This window comes from Mastigoproctus giganteus, chromosome 3 (genome assembly GCF_048544385.1).
Source record: "Mastigoproctus giganteus isolate SK-2022 chromosome 3, ASM4854438v1, whole genome shotgun sequence".
NCBI lineage: Eukaryota > Metazoa > Arthropoda > Arachnida > Uropygi > Thelyphonidae > Mastigoproctus > Mastigoproctus giganteus.
The window spans coordinates 151264933-151284892 of NC_143577.1; positions in this window are offsets into that span (position 1 = coordinate 151264933).

Consider the following 19960-nt stretch of genomic DNA (forward strand, 5'->3'; position numbering starts at 1 on the left):
TAAGCTTCGTAAACTTGTTACTCCGTATCTTACTTGTGCAATTTGTGTGTGCTGTGTTCGTCGTTATTGATTTTCCTATTTTTTTTACTGTTTTAAATTTTAAAATTAAAAAAAAATGTCAGTAAACATAAATATCAATTAGTATGCATGTATAACCATATTAATTAAGCTATATATGTAAGCGTACATAGTCTCTGACCAATACAAGGTATCTTGTCAAGGTAAAGCTATATTTACTGTAATATTTATTTATTTACTGGAAATTTAAGATGTTTAAACCTGTGTTAGCAATTTCATTGGATTTCTAACTTTTTTTAGTGTTTTGCTTAACAGACTGAGCATTTTATTTTGAGTGCTCTGCCACTATCCCTATTTTTCCCCATAAGCCTTGTTGTTTTTAATGCACGAAATACCATAACATGGAGATTTTTAGGAACAAGTGTACTGCATTATAGCAGAACTAACTGTATAATTTTTACAATATTTTTATAATATAAAAATTATATTAAAGAATATTTGTTTCTCCCACCCCATTCATGTACAGTTATTTTCCAAACTTTTCGCTGCCGTTCAAAACACCAGTGAAAGTAAAATACAGTGGGCAATACAGGTTTTGGATAAATAAATGCCAGTAAAAATTACTTTAGCAATGGGGTAGAGAGAGAGGGGGAAAATCTTTATTGCAACAGTAGGCAAATATATCTACATAACTTCCTTGATTTAAATAATAAAGTTATGTAAATGCACTTATCAATTTGTTTACTGATTGAAGAATAAATCACCCTTGATCTATATACCAAGAACTTAAATTCTTCATGCAAGAGGAATCTAGAGTTGATTTTATCATATTAGCCATTTTGTTTTCACTTTGCACCTCCTTGTAGCAACAAAGATTAGTAGAAACACATTTGTTGCTACAAGGAAGATGGAATTTTCAGTGTGTGTGCCACCAACCATTCATTCTTAAACTGTTTAATTAAGAATACACTAACTTCATCCCAGATTGAAGAGTTATCCATTGCATCTTTGTCATTGAAGCATTTTTAAAATTCCCTTAAACTGGTGGTGCACTGGCCATAGATGCCCATGCACTTAAAAAAATTCTCAAACAAACAACCCTTAAACTGGACTTTTTTTCTATTAATTGTCTCTAACATTTAGTAAATTTTATCATAGGGTAGCATTGCTTGAAATTAGCAGTCACGTTCTTTATCGCAGGATATAACATTGATTTTATGTTGGTGGAAAGAAGAGGGACTTCATCATTCCATCTTCACCATTCCATCACTGATTCATCTCATCAAGTTTGTATGGGTAATCTAGAGAATTGCTGACAATCTGCCACATCAGAAAAAAAAAAACTTATCCACTCTTATCATACTCTTTCCAGAAAATACCAATCCAGCCACTCCTTAAACTGAACCATACTCTTCACCTAAACCACTCAAGAATGCAGTTTATTCAGTGGTTGGTAACATGCTGGCTAAATAACTCTCTGAATTCCACTCTACTAGTTCCCCCACAATACTTTGTATATATGCCCCCTAGTTTTCAAGTTTTTGCTTCTCATTTCAGATTGTGAAAATTCCAAAGTTGTTAATTTTTCATTTTGCTGCTCCTCACCCAGTGCCTTATATGCCTTAATTAGATACACTCACCTCTAAATTCTTCTTAGATTCCCTGAAGTTCATCTTAGTAGTCTCTCCTCACATCAATGCCCCTTTTCTGTTTTTCACAAGATATCCATTTTGGGACCTTTCAAACAGCTCAATATCTAGATCTGAGTAGAATATTTCAAATTCTATCTGACTGGACCTTAATTTAAATATGTTGAATCAGCCCTTACTTTTAGAAAATTCAACCTGAAATTTTGTTCATCTCAAATTACCACACATCTGTCTGCAACTGTCTTTCCTCAATTTGAATTTATGATCCTCAAGTGAACAAGAGGAGCTCAAACCATTCAATGCCTTAAAATCCTCAGTAGATCATTATTAGGCCTGCAGGTGCCTAGTCTCCAGATGCTATAATTTGCCGAACTTAAGCCTTTTTTGCTTAGAGCACCTTAGAATATTGGAGCAGCTCTAGATGTCTCTGCTCTACAACTGGGACAACCCACTGAAGGGAGGGAACTCCCAACCCTTCAGCAGAGACATCAGCATACAGATAGGGAGTGACAAGATCCTTGGGTAATCTTAACCATCTTTTAATGATGAACCTGATCTGAAGATCGAAATCTACATCCTTCCTAAAATGAGGCCTTCAGACCTCATTTTAGGAAGGTGCAATGCTCAAGATGTGGCTTGACCATTACCTTGTACAATCAATAATATCCTTTTCCCTGCTAGCAAAATTGCTGTATATCACTGACAAAATCCCATGAACTGTCCTGGCAGCCAGTCTGCACTGCTCAGAGAACTTCATATCCGACTGCATAATTGTGTGTGGGTATGCATGTGTATACACACATACAGCTATACTAGAAGACTTAATCCATCTTTCTTTTGTCACGTGATGACATGCAGACTACAGCCAAGGTTTCTGATGTTTTGATTAGTATGTGTAACTTTTACTTCAATGCCTATATAATGTGCTTAATATACAAGGTCTGATTTAAAAAAAAAAAAAAAAAAAGTTCTAAGACTTAATTTTTATATTAAAAAAAAAAACTTATTTTATTTTATTTATATTCTTACTCTTACTTATGGTAATCTTACACTTTAGAGTTTATCAAGTTGGCCTTCGGGAGGTTATGCCTGCTGAAGGCCAACTTGGAGTGTCATCGTACCACAATTGTCATCTGCTGATGAATAACATCAGACCTTGTTAAACCCAGAGACTGTAAAAGCCAAGGTTAAACACCAGACACCTCTATAATTTAAAGTGATTGCTGATACTATTGTCATAATACCAAGCTGATCCTTAATGCTTAAGGCTTATGTTTCTGTCATATTTTCTGCACTTAAGCCTATGCGAAGTCTCCAGCAAGTACCCAGAGCCTACAATCTGAGCTTTCAAGACATATGCCGATCCTCCTTCACACATAGGAGATCTGGCTGGCTTTCCAAGACCGTCTTGAGTATTATAATGAGGCTCTAGAAGGGTCGCCCAGCCCTTCTGATGTAGATGATTGTTCACTAAATTCACCATAGCATCATGCCTTTTAATCCTGATGCCAAGGGACCTATGACACTGGAGGGCAATGTGGGAAAGAATTTCTACAGCATCAAACCCCACCCTACAAGATCAATCTGAAGACTGCCCTCTAGATGTCCTGGAGAGGGTAGGAAGGGCATTTATACTGGTCTTGACCAAGTCACTGTAAAAATAACCTGCCAAGAGCCGGGTCCCATCTCCAACCCACTGATGCTGGGCAGGGACTTTGGCTGACTCCTCCAGAGCACGACCATCAAAGGTCTTGTGAAGCAGGTATTGCCATCTAACTTTCATCTTACTCTTGGAGTCTGTCAAGGAATGCCCATCAACCTGTAGTTGCTTGGCATTATTAATTTCCTCTTTCAAAGAGGAAGAAGAAACAATGGCCCTAACCAAAAGGGAGGAGGAATATTGGAGCAGCTCTAGATGTCTCTGCTCTACAACTGGGACAACCCACTGAAGGGAGGGAACTCCCAACCCTTCAGCAGAGACATCAGCATACAGATAGGGAGTGACAAGATCCTTGGGTAATCTTAACCATCTTTTAATGATGAACCTGATCTGAAGATCGAAAGCATTAAGCCGACCAGCTGTGACTCTTCCCAGCAAGACGATGATAAAATCTGGGTATCAAATAGTGCTTTGAAATAAAGATCCTTTGCTGCATCTTTAGTGGGGGGCTTTAGTTACCTTTCCCAGCAACAGATCAAAGTCAGCCCCAAACAACATTTTTCCAATTGTGGAAAATTCAACTCCAAGGTATTCCCATCTGTCTAATACAAGTGATGGTAACATCTCCTCACACAAAAGAAACCTACCAGGCTGGACCTTTACTTTCTTCTCCTGCTCCAAAGGGACCAGAGATATCATCCACAAATTTTCTAAATTGATTAAGAGACCTCTCTTCAACAGAAAGGAATTTGCTCTCTCAAGCAGACATTGCAAACCCGTTGCAGTGTTGGCCGCCAAAGAATCTTCAGCAAATGCTACTGCATTTACATTATACCCTAATAAGGGGAATCCTACATAGTTAGGTAAGCTTTTTAGGAGCATATCAAAAAACTAGGTTGAATAAAAGTGGAGACAGGGTGTCTCCCTGCCATACTCCTCTAGTAGAATGAACGCAGCAGCTTATCCCAAGGAACTTCATAGTAGTGCTAGAAATCTCATTCAATAATTTAATATACTGCAAAAACAACTCGGGTAAATGGTACCTTTGCAATGCTTCAACAACTGCTGGGTGGGAGACAGAGTCATAATGTCCAGTGTAGCTAAATACAGATGATGAAGATTCTTCGTCGAATGGAACAGAACAGCTTGAAGTAGTGAGACATTCTCTTCCGTCCCACCCACTGGAACAAATGCTCTCTGGCATGGATTTAACCATATTACTGAAGATAGCCAAGATATCAATATTTTATGATACATTCTAGTTAACACTGATGGTTCTGATGGTGAAGTTGGCGATTTCTTTTTAGGGATGAAGATCATATTAGCACAGTATAACGAACTACGTAACCTGTCGGACCACAAAACTACATGAAATAGATTTATCAGCACTTATGATGGAATATTCTGGAGAAATAATGATGACACTCCATACGGACCTAGGAAATGCCCATCAGTCCATCAACCTTGAATGCAACCAGAAATGCTGCTTTCAGTTCCGAAGGAGTTGTAGACTTATATAAAATCTTCTCCAGAATTTCATCTGCTTGATAATTTAGAGGTCTAGGATAAGAATAATTAGACATGTTTGCACAAAATAATCCCTTCCAAAACTGGAAGAAGTTATCAGAACTGATGTCAGCACCACTTGGTGCAATATTGTCGAGGATCTGGATTGCACATTTTCTACGGTTTTTAAGAAACAAATTCTGAGGAGCTCCAGCTTACTCTTTCTTACATTTAGCCTGCCAGTAAGGTAAACAATGATCAATCACTAATTGAGTGACCTGTTGAACCCTTCTGGGTCTTCTAACAGTCACATCACTTCCCATCAATGCAGTTGTAATATAACAGTCCAATTCATCAAAATTTAATCTACTATCCAAGGCCTCAGCCAAGAACCCTTTCAACAGGTTGACTCTGGCAACTGCGATAAGGACAAATATAATAGCATCATAGAGCTCTCCTTTATCTTTTATGGTAAACCACTTTCCCAGACTTCTTCATCGGCCAAGGTAGAAACAGATATTACAGGATCAATAGGAAAGAATCGAGTAGAAGATTGGACTAGGGCTGCACACAGGCCCGAACTTGACTCCAGGTCCATGGCAGAACTGGACACATCATTTGGGGGGGGGTAAATTCTCTGTGGCCACAACGGCCTCCAGCAGAGGTACACTCATTTGGTAAAGGTTGTTTGGCAATTGCTGCAGTAGCAGGAAGAGGATCAACACTTTCCATTTGTTCTTGGCATAGAAGCCCTTTAACCAAAGCTGCAAAAGTTGGCACCTTCCTCCTACACTTAATGGCCTGAACAGATCAATGGAGAAACTTTGCCTGTAATAGCTGGTTTATGTTCTTATCTCTGTAATTCTTTAATTCAACTTCAGGGTTCGTAGGAAGTAAAATGTCTTCCTTGCTCCAACGTGCTGTGGTTCTAGCAGTGTCAATCTTCTCATTGGCTTGGATTGAGTGGGCTCTTTGGAAGTGTAGTCTATGTCCTGTTTTAGCCGTAAAGGATCAAGAACATTCTGTACAAGTCCAGAACACGAGAACTGTTGCCACTGGTGGGCCCAGCCCCTCCAGAGAATGACAATGGCTGACATAGTGGCACATTGTTGCCAACAGCTGGTGGCTGCTGGCTTCCTCTTTTCTAGATCGTCTCGGCACAAGAAAATAGCAAATCTGACAGGGTTGTGAGCCTCAGCAGGAGGAATAGCGTGCTCCTCTTTTGCCAGGCATCATCTGCCTAGCCCACAACATGAGGAGGTAGGACGCTCTGCACTTGTGGCCAATGCCATTAGCCACTTCATGAGCCATTAAGTAGCTCCTTCAAAGTAGTCTCTCTTGTGTCGCCCCCCCCAATATTCAGTTATCAGGAAGAATAAAAATCTCATGTAGCAAGGTTAGGTGAAAATGGTGGAAACTTAAACTGCAGTGATCTGGGTACTATATGGTTTATTTTATTTTATTTTTTTTTTTGTGCCAAAATTCTGAAAATCAGTGCAGTGTGGGCAGGAGCATTGCTGTGATGAAGCTGTTTGCCATATTAAAATAATTAATAGTGTTTTCCCCTAAATTTTCCCCTCACTCAAATCAGAACCACTTTATAATAGGTCTCATTTATCATCTAGTTGCATCCAGTTATATCAAGAATATCTGAATGACTGAACCTGTTGTGTTTTTTTGTTTTATGTGGAAAATTTGGTGAATTCCACTGGGATAACTGTAAATACCCTTTTGAGTTATATAAGCCATACACCTATATTTTATTGCCAGTAACAATGCAGTCAGCAAATTTAGGGCCCATGTCTGCTCTTGTCAACCCTTCACACAGTTCTCAACAGTGTAAATTTTGGAAATAGATGTGTGCCGCAGTTATTGTCACAATCATGTGACATGATCCAGCAAAGATTGCCAGTTCATCAGCAGTTTTTCAGATGGTCATTGCTAATCAGAACAATTTTTTTTATTCACTTTATCAACCATTCCATCGCTGCTTGAAGTTAAATGATGAACACTGTTTGTCTTTGATAAATTCCCAGCCATTCTGGAAATGTTTTAGCATTAGCATTAGCATTAGTAGAGGCATATGATGCAAGAAAGCAAGCTTATTCAGCATCAGCCAAAAAAAAAAACAACCACTACTCCCATTTCACCCCTCTGTTCGTTCGAAATACCTGTCCAGCTGAGCCTTAAATTTGTTTAGGCTATCAACTTCAACAACAAGCGATGGGAGTCTATTCCACAAACCAACTGCCCGCTGGCTAAAGGCAAATTTCCGCACATCTATCCGACATCCGTCCTTCCTCAATTTGAATTTATGCCCTCTCAGGTGATTATTCTGAGCAAGAGGAAGAATCCCATCGGCATTGAGCATGCTCAAGCCATTCAAAGCCTTATACACCTCTATCAGATCACCTCGCCGATGTCTTGTCTACAGGCTCTGTAATTTGCAAAACTTAAACCTTTCTTCGTAAGAGCAACCCTTTGTTCCATTCACTAATCTTGTTGCCCTTCTCTGTACCTATCCCAGCAGCTCTACATCCTTCTTGAAATGAGGCCTCCAGACATGTATACAGTACTCAAGGTGTGGCCTGACCAATGCCTTATACAAGGGAATAATCACATCCCTGTCCCTGCTAGAAAAATTCCTGTATATCATTGACAAGACACCATGAGTTATTCTTGCAGCTCGTCTGCACTGCTCAGAGAACTTCATATCTGCCTGCACAATTACCCCCAGGTCCTTTTCATTCTCTACCACTGTCAGCGTAGTACCACAGAGTTGATACATTGATCTGGGGTTACTGTTTCCCATATGTAGTACTTTACATTTGTCAATGTTAAACTTCATTTGCCACCTCTCAGCCCATCTGCTCAACCTTTCCAGATCCTGTTGCAGCAGCATAGTATCAGTAGTGTCCTTAACAACCCTGCCAACCTTGGTATCGTCTGCAAACTTGGACATTAAGCCTGATACACCATCATCAATATCATTTATAAATACAGAAAACAACAATGGACTGAACCCTGAGGAACTCCACTAATAACATTAGTCCACGTTGAGCAGTGTCCATTGATTACCACTCTGTCTTCTGCCACTCAACCATCCCTTTATCCATAGCAGCAATTTGCCTCCAATGCCACACTTCTCCAATTTGTGCAGCAGTCTTCCATGCGCAACAGTATCAAAAGCCTTTCTAAGATCCAAATATATAATATCAAAGTTATTCTCTGCATCCAGTTCTTTTGTGACTACATCATAGTATCCAATCAAATTGGTCAGACAAGACCTGCCCTTAACAAAACCATGCTGTGTCTGAGCTATAACTGAATTATTGTCCAGATGATCCTGCAGTGCTTCTTTAACCAGTGCCTCCATTAATTTTCCTGGTACCGAAGTTAAACTAACAGGTCTATAATTACTTGTGTCAGCCTTTGATCCTCCTTTGTGAATTGAGGTTACATTTGCACATCTCCAGTCCATGGGTACCTCCCCTGAGTCCAAAGAAGCTCTCATAATTATGGCTAGGGGTTTGCTTACTTCCTTTGCTGCCTCCTTTAATATAACTGGATAGATCCCATCCACCCCAGGTGCCTTTTTTATGTTTATCCTCAACAATTTCTCCTCCACTTTCCTCTCAGTTATTAGAAAATAATCTAGCTCACTGCCAATGTTTACTTCACCTACGACATTCCCCTTCCTGAATAACTCCTCATGTGTGAATGTAGATGCAAAATACTCGTTTAGATTGTTAGCCACCTGAGCTGGATCCTCAACTGTTGAACCATCAACATCCAGTGGACCAATCTGATTCATTCCTTTCCTTCTTGAGTTTAAATAGGTAAAGAACTCTTTTCTGTTTTTCTTTGCGTCCTTTGCCAAGGATTTCTCATAATCTGCCTTTGCCTGCCTAATCTCCTTTGTGACTTGGTTACAGACCAACTTATATCTATCATAGGCTTCCATGTCACCCATTAATTTGTATGTATCCCATGCATTTTTCTTCTCTGCCATATGTCTCATTAGTTCATCTGACAACCATTTATGCCTGAACCTTGAACAATATTTCTTGGTTGGTATGTAAAGCCTGGTAGCTTCCAAGATTAGTTCCTTGAATGCTTCCCATTTTGAATTTGCTGTTGGTAACATCATCAGTTGGTCCCACTGTATAGAATTTAAATACTGTCTCAGACCATCATAGTCGCCTTTACAAAAGCAAAAACCCTTCCCTTTACCTCTGATGGTAGTTACCTCCTTGAGTAAATCCCACTTCAGCACACTGTGATCACTGCCACCCAGTGGTTCCTTTATCTGCAGATTCCTAATGCATGAATTATTCCTAATGCATGCAATTTTACTGATAAATGGCATCACCATATGCAGTCCTTAACATTTGGAGGATTCCTGCTTCATTTTTTCCATTTTTCAAAAAAATCTTAACACGTGGTGCTTTCATTACAATTTCAGCAGAAGACTAAGAAACACTTCAACTTTGCCATGTAATGCTCATTAGTTTTCTTGAGTAGTAACTCTTCCACTTACTCATCAGCTTGGCCCTCTACCTCCATCTCTTTGTGTAATAAAGTCTCAAAACTTTTTGATCAGATCTTGTATAAATACAAATTTGTAGTTATCCACCAATGATAATTTTTTAATGTTAAAATAAATAGTTCTTATTAATGTAGCATTTAATATCTCTTATTTAGGTTATTATCACACCACATATTGGTGCCATTCCACGAATTGCAGGGGTAAGTTTTCATAATTTTTGTCTTTTCCGATTAATAACTTTCTGGAAGTCATTATTTTTCATTACACAGTTGCTATTTATCTACATAGAAAAGCATATCATTAAGAAGTGGGTACTTTTCAACAATCTTTACAATTCAAAGCAATTTTTGAATCAAGTAGAGGAGAATCAGCTTGCTCCAAAACAAGCAGTATAATGATCTCTGAGAAGCCATATATCAGAAAAGCTATTGAGACTAAAGAAAAATAAGGCTTTAGGGAGGGAAAATAAGGAAAATAAGGCTTAAGCAGTTTATGAGTATATAAAATTGTCAGTGGTGTTACAGATCATTATTAGGCTTCAGATTGTATAATGAAAGGCCTAAGAGCTTACAGAGAACTATAGACTGGTGAGCATGACCTCTTTGGTAGGCAGGATCATGGAGTTTGTGTTTAAGGATGTAATACAAAACCACCTCAATAAGAATGGAAACTTAAATGAATTATGGCATGGGTGCATGAAAAAAGAAGTCTTGCATGAACAATCCAGTTAAACTACTGAGACTGGGTTAAAACATTTTAATGCAAAAAATAATTTTTGCATTATGTACCTAGATTTTAGTAAAGCATTTGATGTAGTCTCTCATAAGAGATTATATATATATTTAGGCGCCTCCGTAGCCAGGTGGGAAGGAGCAGCAGTGCATAGCACACGCTTCTTGATTAGACCGGAGTTCGAGCCCATCACCACCGGATGCGGAAAGGTCAGGGAATGACCACCGCATATCCCGGAGCAATATGGCCTTAGTTGCTAATGCTCCTAAAAACCAAATAACAAACATAAGAGATTATTCTATGAAGTGGGATTACAGGGAAGGTTGTAGAAGCAGAATTGAGTGGTCATTTTTTTTGTGGGAAAAATTGACAAAAGCTTGTTAGCATAGTTTTTGGAAGTATTAAATTATTTATAACCAAAGTTTCACTGCTGCTATTACTGTGTTTATTTATGTTTTCCATTGCCATTATAGTTGATCTGCTGACCAGAGATAACATTTAGTTTATTCAGTAATTTGTGTTTACCAGCAGGGGGTTTTAATCAAAATATCCTTTCAGGCCTGTAGCATTAAAAATAATATATATATAGTGGCAACAAGTAAGATTATGCCTTCAACTGATTGATCAATGAGTTGGCTTTACCATGCAATAGTGTTACCCACAAAATTATTGATCCATAGGTGCTTCCCAGTCACTGAACATGTAGTGGAAAAGCAATCTGAAAACTGAGTTTTTGGAGGCATGAAATTACATATAATTTAAATGCCATTGTTGCATTGGTAATCATTTGTAACAAGATCTATTTTTGATTTCTTTGAATCTATAAAATTTATGGTGATCGACACTGGCAGTCATGATCATGATACTAGCGTATGGAAATAAAATGTGGATCAAGTTATGCATCATTATAATAAAACTTCTAAGTTTCTGTGTAATGTTATAGAAGTCAGTGGAACTGTGCATATATGGTCAAAGCCCATTTAAACAAATGCAGGATCATCTTGGCAGAAATGTAGTTATACAGTAGTCACAGCATGGATTTTGTAAGGCAAAGATCTTGTCTGATCGATCTGATACTCACTCTCATGCCTGTACTACTACTAGCAACTACTAGTAAAATAAATAAATTTTCTGTTTATACTCCGGGACGACCAAATGATCAGAGGAGTTCACAAGATAGACAGAATACAAGACAGCACCGTATTCAGCAGTCACGGGCTTGAACTCCGGTCACTCAAGGCACGTGTACTTATGCACCCGCGCGCCTGACCACTAGGCTACGGCGGCCTTCAGTAGTAGTACAAGAGGCATGTGATGTAAGAAAGCAAGTTTATGTAGCATCAGCCAAAAAAGAAAAAAATAAATAAAAAAACATTTCACACATCCATTCCCTCTAAAGGTTTGTCCAGTTTCTCATTGGATTTAAACTGTCTTTTGTCAATTGGAATTTATGCCCACCTCAGGTTTGTAATCTGAGCAAGAGGAAGAATTCCATTAGCATTGAGCCTGCTCAATCCATTCAAGGCTTTATACACCTCATTCAGATCACCTTACAGGTGACTAGTCTCCAGATGCTGCAATTTGCAGAACTTAAGCCTTTCTTGATAAGAGGACTCCTTTGTTCCCCTCACCAATCTTGTTGCTCTTCTCTGTACTTACTCAAGCAACTCTACATCCTTCCTAAAATGAGGCCTCCAGCAGGGACGTTCCTAGGGTATGTGTTGCCTGGATGCCAATCGCAATTTGGTGCATGGGTGCCAACTGAAATTTGTCATCCCCTTTAAAATTTTCTTCATATGTGTATGTAAGTTTCAAGTTTTCAGGCGCCCCTTGAATGTTGCCGTCCAGGTGCAATGCACCCCTTGCACCCTCGGGACGGCCTGCTCCTGGCCTCCAGACCTCTATACATTATTCACAGCATGGCATGACCGTTACCTTATACATGGGGATAATCACCTCCTTTTCCCTACTAGCAAAATTCCTATATATCATTGACAATGCGCCAATAACCTGCTCTGCCAGCCTGTCTGCACTGCTCATAAAACTTGATATCCATCTGCACAATTACTCCCAGGTCTTTTTCGTTTTCTACCACCCTAAGTGTAGTACCACACAGTTGGTACGTTTCCCTGGGGTTACTTCTACCCATATGCAGTACTTTGCATTTGTCAGTGTTAAACCTCAGTTGCCATTTCCCACCCCTCTGCTCAAATTTTCTAGAATCTGTTGCAGTAGCACACTGCCATTACTGGTTAACAACCCTACCCACCTGTATCATCTGCAAACTTAGACATTAAACCTGATATACCTTCATCAATATCATTGATAAATGTACAAAACAACAGTGGGCCCAACAGTGAACCCTGGGGAACTCCACTAATAACATTAGTCCAAGATGAGCAGTGTCCATTGATTACCACTCTGTCTTCTTCCACTCAACCGTCCCTTTATCCATAGCAGCAACTTGCCTTTAATACTGTAGTGCTCCAGTTTGTGCCGCAATCTTCCTTGTGCAACAGTATCAAAAGCCTTCCTAAGATCCAAGTATATGATATCAAAATTATTCTTTGCATCCAGTTCCTTTGTGACCACATCATAGTATCCAATCAAATTAGTCAGATAAGACTTACCCTTAACAAACCTATGCTGTGTCTGAAATATAACTGAAGTCTTGTCTAGCTGATCTTGCAGTGCTTCTTTAACCAGTGACTCCCTTATTTTTTTTGTGAACTGGAGATACATTTGCACATCTCCAATCCGTGAGGGTTTTCCCTGAGTCCCAGGCTGCTCTCATAATTATGGCTAAGGGCTTGCTTACTTTCCTCATTGCCTCCTTGCTCTCTCTTTCCCCCTCTGGTGCAGAATAAGCCTCAGGCTTCCTTGCGCTGTATGGCTAATAATAATCCCTGGTGCCTTCTTATGTTTCACTTCAACAGTTTCTCCTCCACTTTGCTGTCAGTTATTATAAAATCATTAATCTTTTAATCTATGAATATACCTTCAATGGCATCTACCCAATTCTTCAAACTGTCATAGACACCCATCAAAAATCTGAGTTGCCATCTAATTTCTTGACACTCCTTGGCTAGATCATGTCCTGTTCCAGAAAGTTCCACAAACATTTCACAAATCACACATTTTTTTTAGGCTGTGATGCATTGGAGAATTGTCTCCTTCGATTCTCCCCCGAGTCACAGCACTCCTGCTACTTTGTGCCCTTTTCTTTGCTTCTCTAGTCTGGGGCATGATAGCTGATTGAATACTGTTGACTAACAATGAAAATTAATAAGATTAATATATTTAATTAATTAATTAATTATCAATACTACACTATCTAATAGTGTAGTATTGATAATTAAATGAAGTGATATGTATTATGCTACCTATTTTTACATTAGAGCTACTTATTTACCACAATTAAAAATTTGAATTCCATACCACTCACTGTATACTATAACAATGGCAGCAAGATTCAAAGGAAACAACGGTTTTATGTATGTTAAGTAGTATCCTACAAAATCTCTATTTAAAATAAAAATAACGAGCATAATTAGGACTATAAAGCTGTTTATAAAGTATGATATAATATGACAATTCAGTAAACACATGGCAAAAGTATTCAAAGAAACACATATTTCTTGGAGCTTGAAATTCACAGCTTGCACTTTAATGCCACTCAATGCCCTCTCCCTCCCCCTCCTACTATAAGATACTCACAAAGGAACTGGATACAGAAAATAATTTTGACATCATATACTTAGATTTCAGAAGAGCTTTTAATACTGTTTAACATGAAAGACTGCTGTACAGATTGGAACAGTATGGCATTAAGTACAAGTTACTGCAACCGATAAAGGGTTGGTTGAGCGGCAGGATGCAAAGAGTGGTTATTGATGGCCACTGCCCTTCATGGGCTAATATTATTATTAGTGGTATGCTGCCCTCAATATTTATAAACAATATTGAGGGTAGTATGTCAAGTTGAATGTCCTAAAATTTCCAGTAATACAAAGATTGGTAGGGTGGTTAATGATAGGGGTATGCTACTCTCCAACAAGACCTGGATAAATTAGGTACGTGGGCTGAAAAGTGACAATTGACATTTAACATTGATAAATGCAGTAGGTAGTAGATGACTTTCATCAACCGGTGAAATACCACCACTTTGCTTATTGGAGGCTTGAAGTGGTGAAACCTATGTTTAGTCTCTAGAGCAAAGTTTCTGGCATCCCCCCCATACTTCTCCTTCAACCCATGCACGGTACTAAGTACTATAGGTTTTGATACCTTTCGTGTTTGGGGTTTTCATAAAAAAAAATAATAATAATAGAGTAGAAAAGATGGCATGGCATGGGAAAGTTACAAAATGATGAAAAGTACTGAAGCTTACAACCAACAGCTACAAGTTTATCTGCAATAGTATGACAGAAGAAGTTAGAGCGGTCAATTCTGAGTATAAGAAAGCACTGGCCAAGATAACAAAGAATTGGGAAAGGAGTTTTTCATGTATGTGAATACAAAGAAGGAAAATACAACTTGTGTACAGGGTGTGGAAATAGCCTTAGTTAACCCAACTGATATTGCTGATGAATTAAATAACCACTTTGCATCAATCTTTACTGACAAAGATCCTTCTTGGTGAGAAGAGGCTGTGAGTGAAGCTGGAAAGCATGAAATTAGCAATATTGAAATTTCAGATTATTTATTAGAAAAACCTTTAAGCCTAAAAATAAGTAAGGCTCCTGGAATTGATAGCATATATCCAATAATTTTGAGGGAGGCAGCCAGACAGTGCATTGAACCACTGAAGTTAATTATGAGGACATCATTTGACGTGGGAGAGATTCCTCTGAATTGAAGAAGCATCAGTGTATCACAAATGCATAAAAGCAGTTCTAAGGGTGAAATCAGTAACTATACACTGGTTAGTCTTAACCATTTCCTTCAAGGTTTTCCTCAGGGAAAATGTTGGTGACAATGGGTAAGAGTGCAGTCCATGTACATTTAGATAGAATTAGCTTTCTGAGGACAAATAATATGGAGAGAACATGTTTAACTAACCTGTAAAGTAATTTGACACAGTTATCCATGAGCTGCACGTAGGGAACAACTTCAACATAGTTTATCTAGATTTTAGTATATATATATATATCACTAAAATCTAGATATCATATCATATATATCACATAAATATGTGTATAAACTATTTACATCTGCATGAAATCTGTAATAAAGAACTGACATAATTTTATAAATTTTACCTATTTCAGTTCAAAATAGATATTAATTTTAACACAGCATTAGATAACTCAGAAATGACTAATTTCATATATAGTGCCTTGGAACTACAACTTGCTATTATGCAAGTTGTTGTACCATCATATTGTATAATTTATATTTGGTTGTATTGTGATTTTGCAGTATTTTGTTCCATAAATGCTCTTCAAGTATTTATGATCTGATATGGCCATCATATATCAGTTTTAAAAATTCATAATAATGTTACTATCCTGAATGTAATATTTTTAAAATGTTGATATTATTTTTTCCTGTGTTTCTTATAGACTGCAAAATTTATAGCTGAAAATTATTATCGCTATTTGGTTGGAGAAGAGCTAATGTGTGACGTTAGTTGGGATAAAGGTTATTAGAATATTCTCAGCATAGTGGGAACTGAAATTTATCTTCTATATCTGCTATGCTAGCAAAATGTGTGATGTCATATAGTGCATTATACAAGGATTTTGCATGTATAAATTCAAAGCACCTAAACAAAATAAACCTTGAGAAGATTGAATAATTTTCAGAAGGCTTATATTCATGTAAATATTATTTCTTACCTTTGTATCTTTTTGTTATTGTTGATACCATTGTATTATATATAAAAGTTTGTTTGGTGATGTTGCAGCTTTTGTTCTGCAGTGCCATTAAAGTATGGATAAACAATAAATTTGACACTTAAGTTCCAAGATTGAGTCAATTTAAATAAAACCAGATGGTAGAATGACAAAAAAAAAGCATTTATTGCTTTTTTTGCCCTGAGCAGCTACACATTTGTAAGATTACTCATAGAAGTTTGAACTTCCCCCCACCAGTTACTTTTTTGCATTTCTTTTTATTCCATCTATATACAAGAATGCACAGGGAGATATATCTTTTACAAGTGAAACTAGAACAAGAGGCACAAATAGACTTTTGAGAAGCAATATAAATTATTGCATTGATTGTTTATATGGAGCTGTTCTTTTATCATTCAAATAGTCATTTGACATTCTGACACAATCAGTGCACAAAGTTTTTCAACTGTTTCCAAGGTTTCAACCATTGTTCAGTATTCATGGTGTATGTTGTCTTCCAAATATACACAGCTATCTCAGAACCTTGTAAACTAGTGCAAAAAAAAAAAAAAAATGAGATTGTGCATCATTACTATGCACATATTTTATCAATTTGGATTTTACTGCACTTTTTCTCTGAAGCAAAATTTAATTTTTTGCTCTTTGTTCCATCACTTAAAATGAAAATACCTTTAACAATAAAACAGCTATAATGTGACTCCATGAAAATGACTTAATATATGCAAATAACCTTATAGAGGGAAACAATAACTTAGTTCAGCTTCCACAGTGTGTTGCACCATGGTCCTGTGTACGTTTACATGTGTAATAGACTCAGTTCTGGAGCTTAGCTGTCAGACTTTTAATATAAAATGTGTTTAAAATTTCTGTATTAAAGTCAGAATTGAATAAAACAAATGCCAGTCCTGTATGTAATCTGATATGTGTGTTATTGCAATTACAATTATAACAAACTTGTATTTTATGTCCTACAAAAACTGTGACAATAACTGATGCATCAAATGAAAATCCCGGCACTGTCGTATAGCTCACTTTAAATATAGTAACTAAAATAATATAAAAATGAATTTTCTGCTTATAAAAAGAAAAAAATAAAATTGCTCCCAATCTCAATCGTATTATGCCAACTAATCCTAGAAATCTAAAAGCAAACAACTTGTAATTAAGTAAGTATTTGGAAATAAATAATCATGTAATGCATTTTTGTTAAGAACACCATTCACAAACACCGAACTGGTATTTCCTTGTATCCTTTGACTACAGTACTGAAATTGTCATTTTCTATAAATAAATGATAATACAGTACTTATATTAGAGTGAAAAACCTGGTTTATTTGATGCATTACCTGAAGAATGCAATCTAGAGGGAGAAGCTTTACCATGTAAAGAAATGTGCAATCCAGAGGGAGAAGCTTTACGATGCTGTATTTGGTTATTACCAAACACATGTGAAATTCATGTTTCAGTTGGCATTCTGAAATCTTACCTTTCATTTACTATTAACTCAAAAGATAAATTTATAATAATTTATAATAATAAATTCACTTCCATATCGAGACATTGTTTACAGAGAAATCATTATAGTAACATATAGGCAATGGCTCAGTTATATAATCAAAGCTTCTGAAGTACATCTGCAGTGAGTAATGCCTGTAGGTTTAGTTTTCTTACCAAAGGGAACACTATATGCTTATTATTTTCTTTACAAATTACCACCCTGTGGGGCGCCTCCATAGCCAGGTGGGAAGAAGCAGCAGTGCATAGCACACGCTTCTTGATTAGACCGGGGTTTGAGCCCGTCACCACCAAATACGGAGGATGCGGAAAGGTCAGGGAGTGACCGCCGCATATCCCGGAGCAATATGGCCTTAGTTGCTAATGCTCCTAAAAACCAAATAACAAACTAACAAAGCTTCTTGATTAGACCTGGGTTCGAGCCCGTCACCACCAAATACGGAGAATGAGGAAAGGTCAGGGAATGACCACCGCATATATCCCAGAGCAGTATGGCCTTAGTTGCTAATGCTCCTAAAAACCAAATAACAACAACAACCACGCTGTGGATAAAATGTCACAATGCAAACTTTTAAAGTAATTAGCAGAAATAATTGAGTTAAAAAGTAGATTATGACTGTGAATGTGTGTTTTTTTTTTTTTTGCAAAAGATTATTGTAAAGAGTTATACAGCAAAAATGTGATTAAGGATGATTTTCAAGACAAAATTAACTGAAGATCCACTTTGTGAGTAACTGGTGAGTTTCCATGCCCGACCCAATGAGGACTCAAACCAACATATAACAAATATTATTGAGTGCAAAATATCAAAAAAGCAACAAATTGGGTTAGACTTCTTTATGATTTACAGCTTAGCTCATTCAGCTGCAGCTTTCTGTTGTCATTTTGATGTTAACATGGAATCTGAATCATTTAAAAATAATATGTAATGAAGCAGTTCATTGTGTATAACAGAAAGCATACAAGAAACATTTTGAATGTGTTGGTCCTCTTCAGATCAAATTGCATGCAGATTGACTTTTACAAGTTGCAAAGAAGTCTTTAAAAAGATGTGATAATTACAGACATATTGCTTACAGAAGAAAATAAACTCTCAAAGTTACCAGAAAAACTGCAAAATATCTTTTTGAATAACTATAATTTTCCAGCAGTTTAATGATTTATATTTTATGTAAGTTTATAAGAATTTCAGGTGTGGAAAGTAAAACTTGACAGTGCACAACTACCTTAAGATTTGCAATATAATATACCAGACTACATTATAAATAAGTGTAGACCTCAAGTAATAACTCTTGATTGAGATTAATCTTGTTCGTGATGAAAAAATAAAGCACATGGTTTAGCTAATAACTGTAATAAATACTTCTACATTTAAACTGATTTTGAGCAAAGGAATCACAAGGAATATTCTTTAAGTATAATGTAAAAAATGTTCATATAAAATTTGGAGAAATTTATATGAAATAATTTATCTATTATATGTATACTATGATTTAAGCATTTCTTCTCATTAAATACTCTATACATCAAACTTAATATACACATCAACATATTGCTACTAAGTTTAGTAAAACATGTATTTTGAATAAATTTAAAACATTTTTCCATAATATACATATCTCTGCAAAGAGATATCAGTGAAATCACCCATGTCAGTTTTAAATACAGTAAACTGTATCATTTGAGGTAAAAAGATGAAGTAAAATGAATAATTCAGAATCATAAATAGTTAAAAAGCATGCTGGGTTATATATACAGTTATTAACTAGTTCTACAAAAGTTTTAGAGTTAAAAAGACATTTTAAAAGGCAAGTCCACAAATATTTACAGTCACAAGGAAAAGACAATGACATATACTTATTCTACTACTTAATAAGCAATTATAATAAGGGGAAAAACAAATTCTTTCACAGCAGTTTAATGTGAAAAAACTTGTTTCTGTTGAGCATGACTATTTTCAAAAACCAGTAAAATCTGCTTATAGTTAATTGATGATACATCCATACCGCAAGCAGCAGAACTGTTTCTTTTGGGTTGTGGAATTTAAACAAAATTCTCTAAAAGGAAAACAGCTGAGTTAATTTTTCATTTGACTTCATTCCTGCAGCCAGAACATGAACCATTTGACATCATCTAATCATAACCATTCATTATACAAGAATGGGTGAGCAAAGAGTGAATATCAAATTTTTGCTTCAAGTTGATTGAAATGCAACATACTTATAACCTATTGCAACCAAGCTTATTGTGATACAGTATTATCATATCCATGCACATACAAGTGGTACAGCCGACCGGGCTAGCCGAGTGGGTAAAGTACCTGCCCGGCAACCCAAAGGTCGCGGGTTCGATTCCCGCCTCGGGCTTGGATCAAAGTACTGCAAAAAAAACCTTGGGAGGTGCAATATGGCCACAGAAGCCGATGCGCCAACAACTACCAAATCAAAAAAAAAAAAAAAAAAAAAAAAAACAA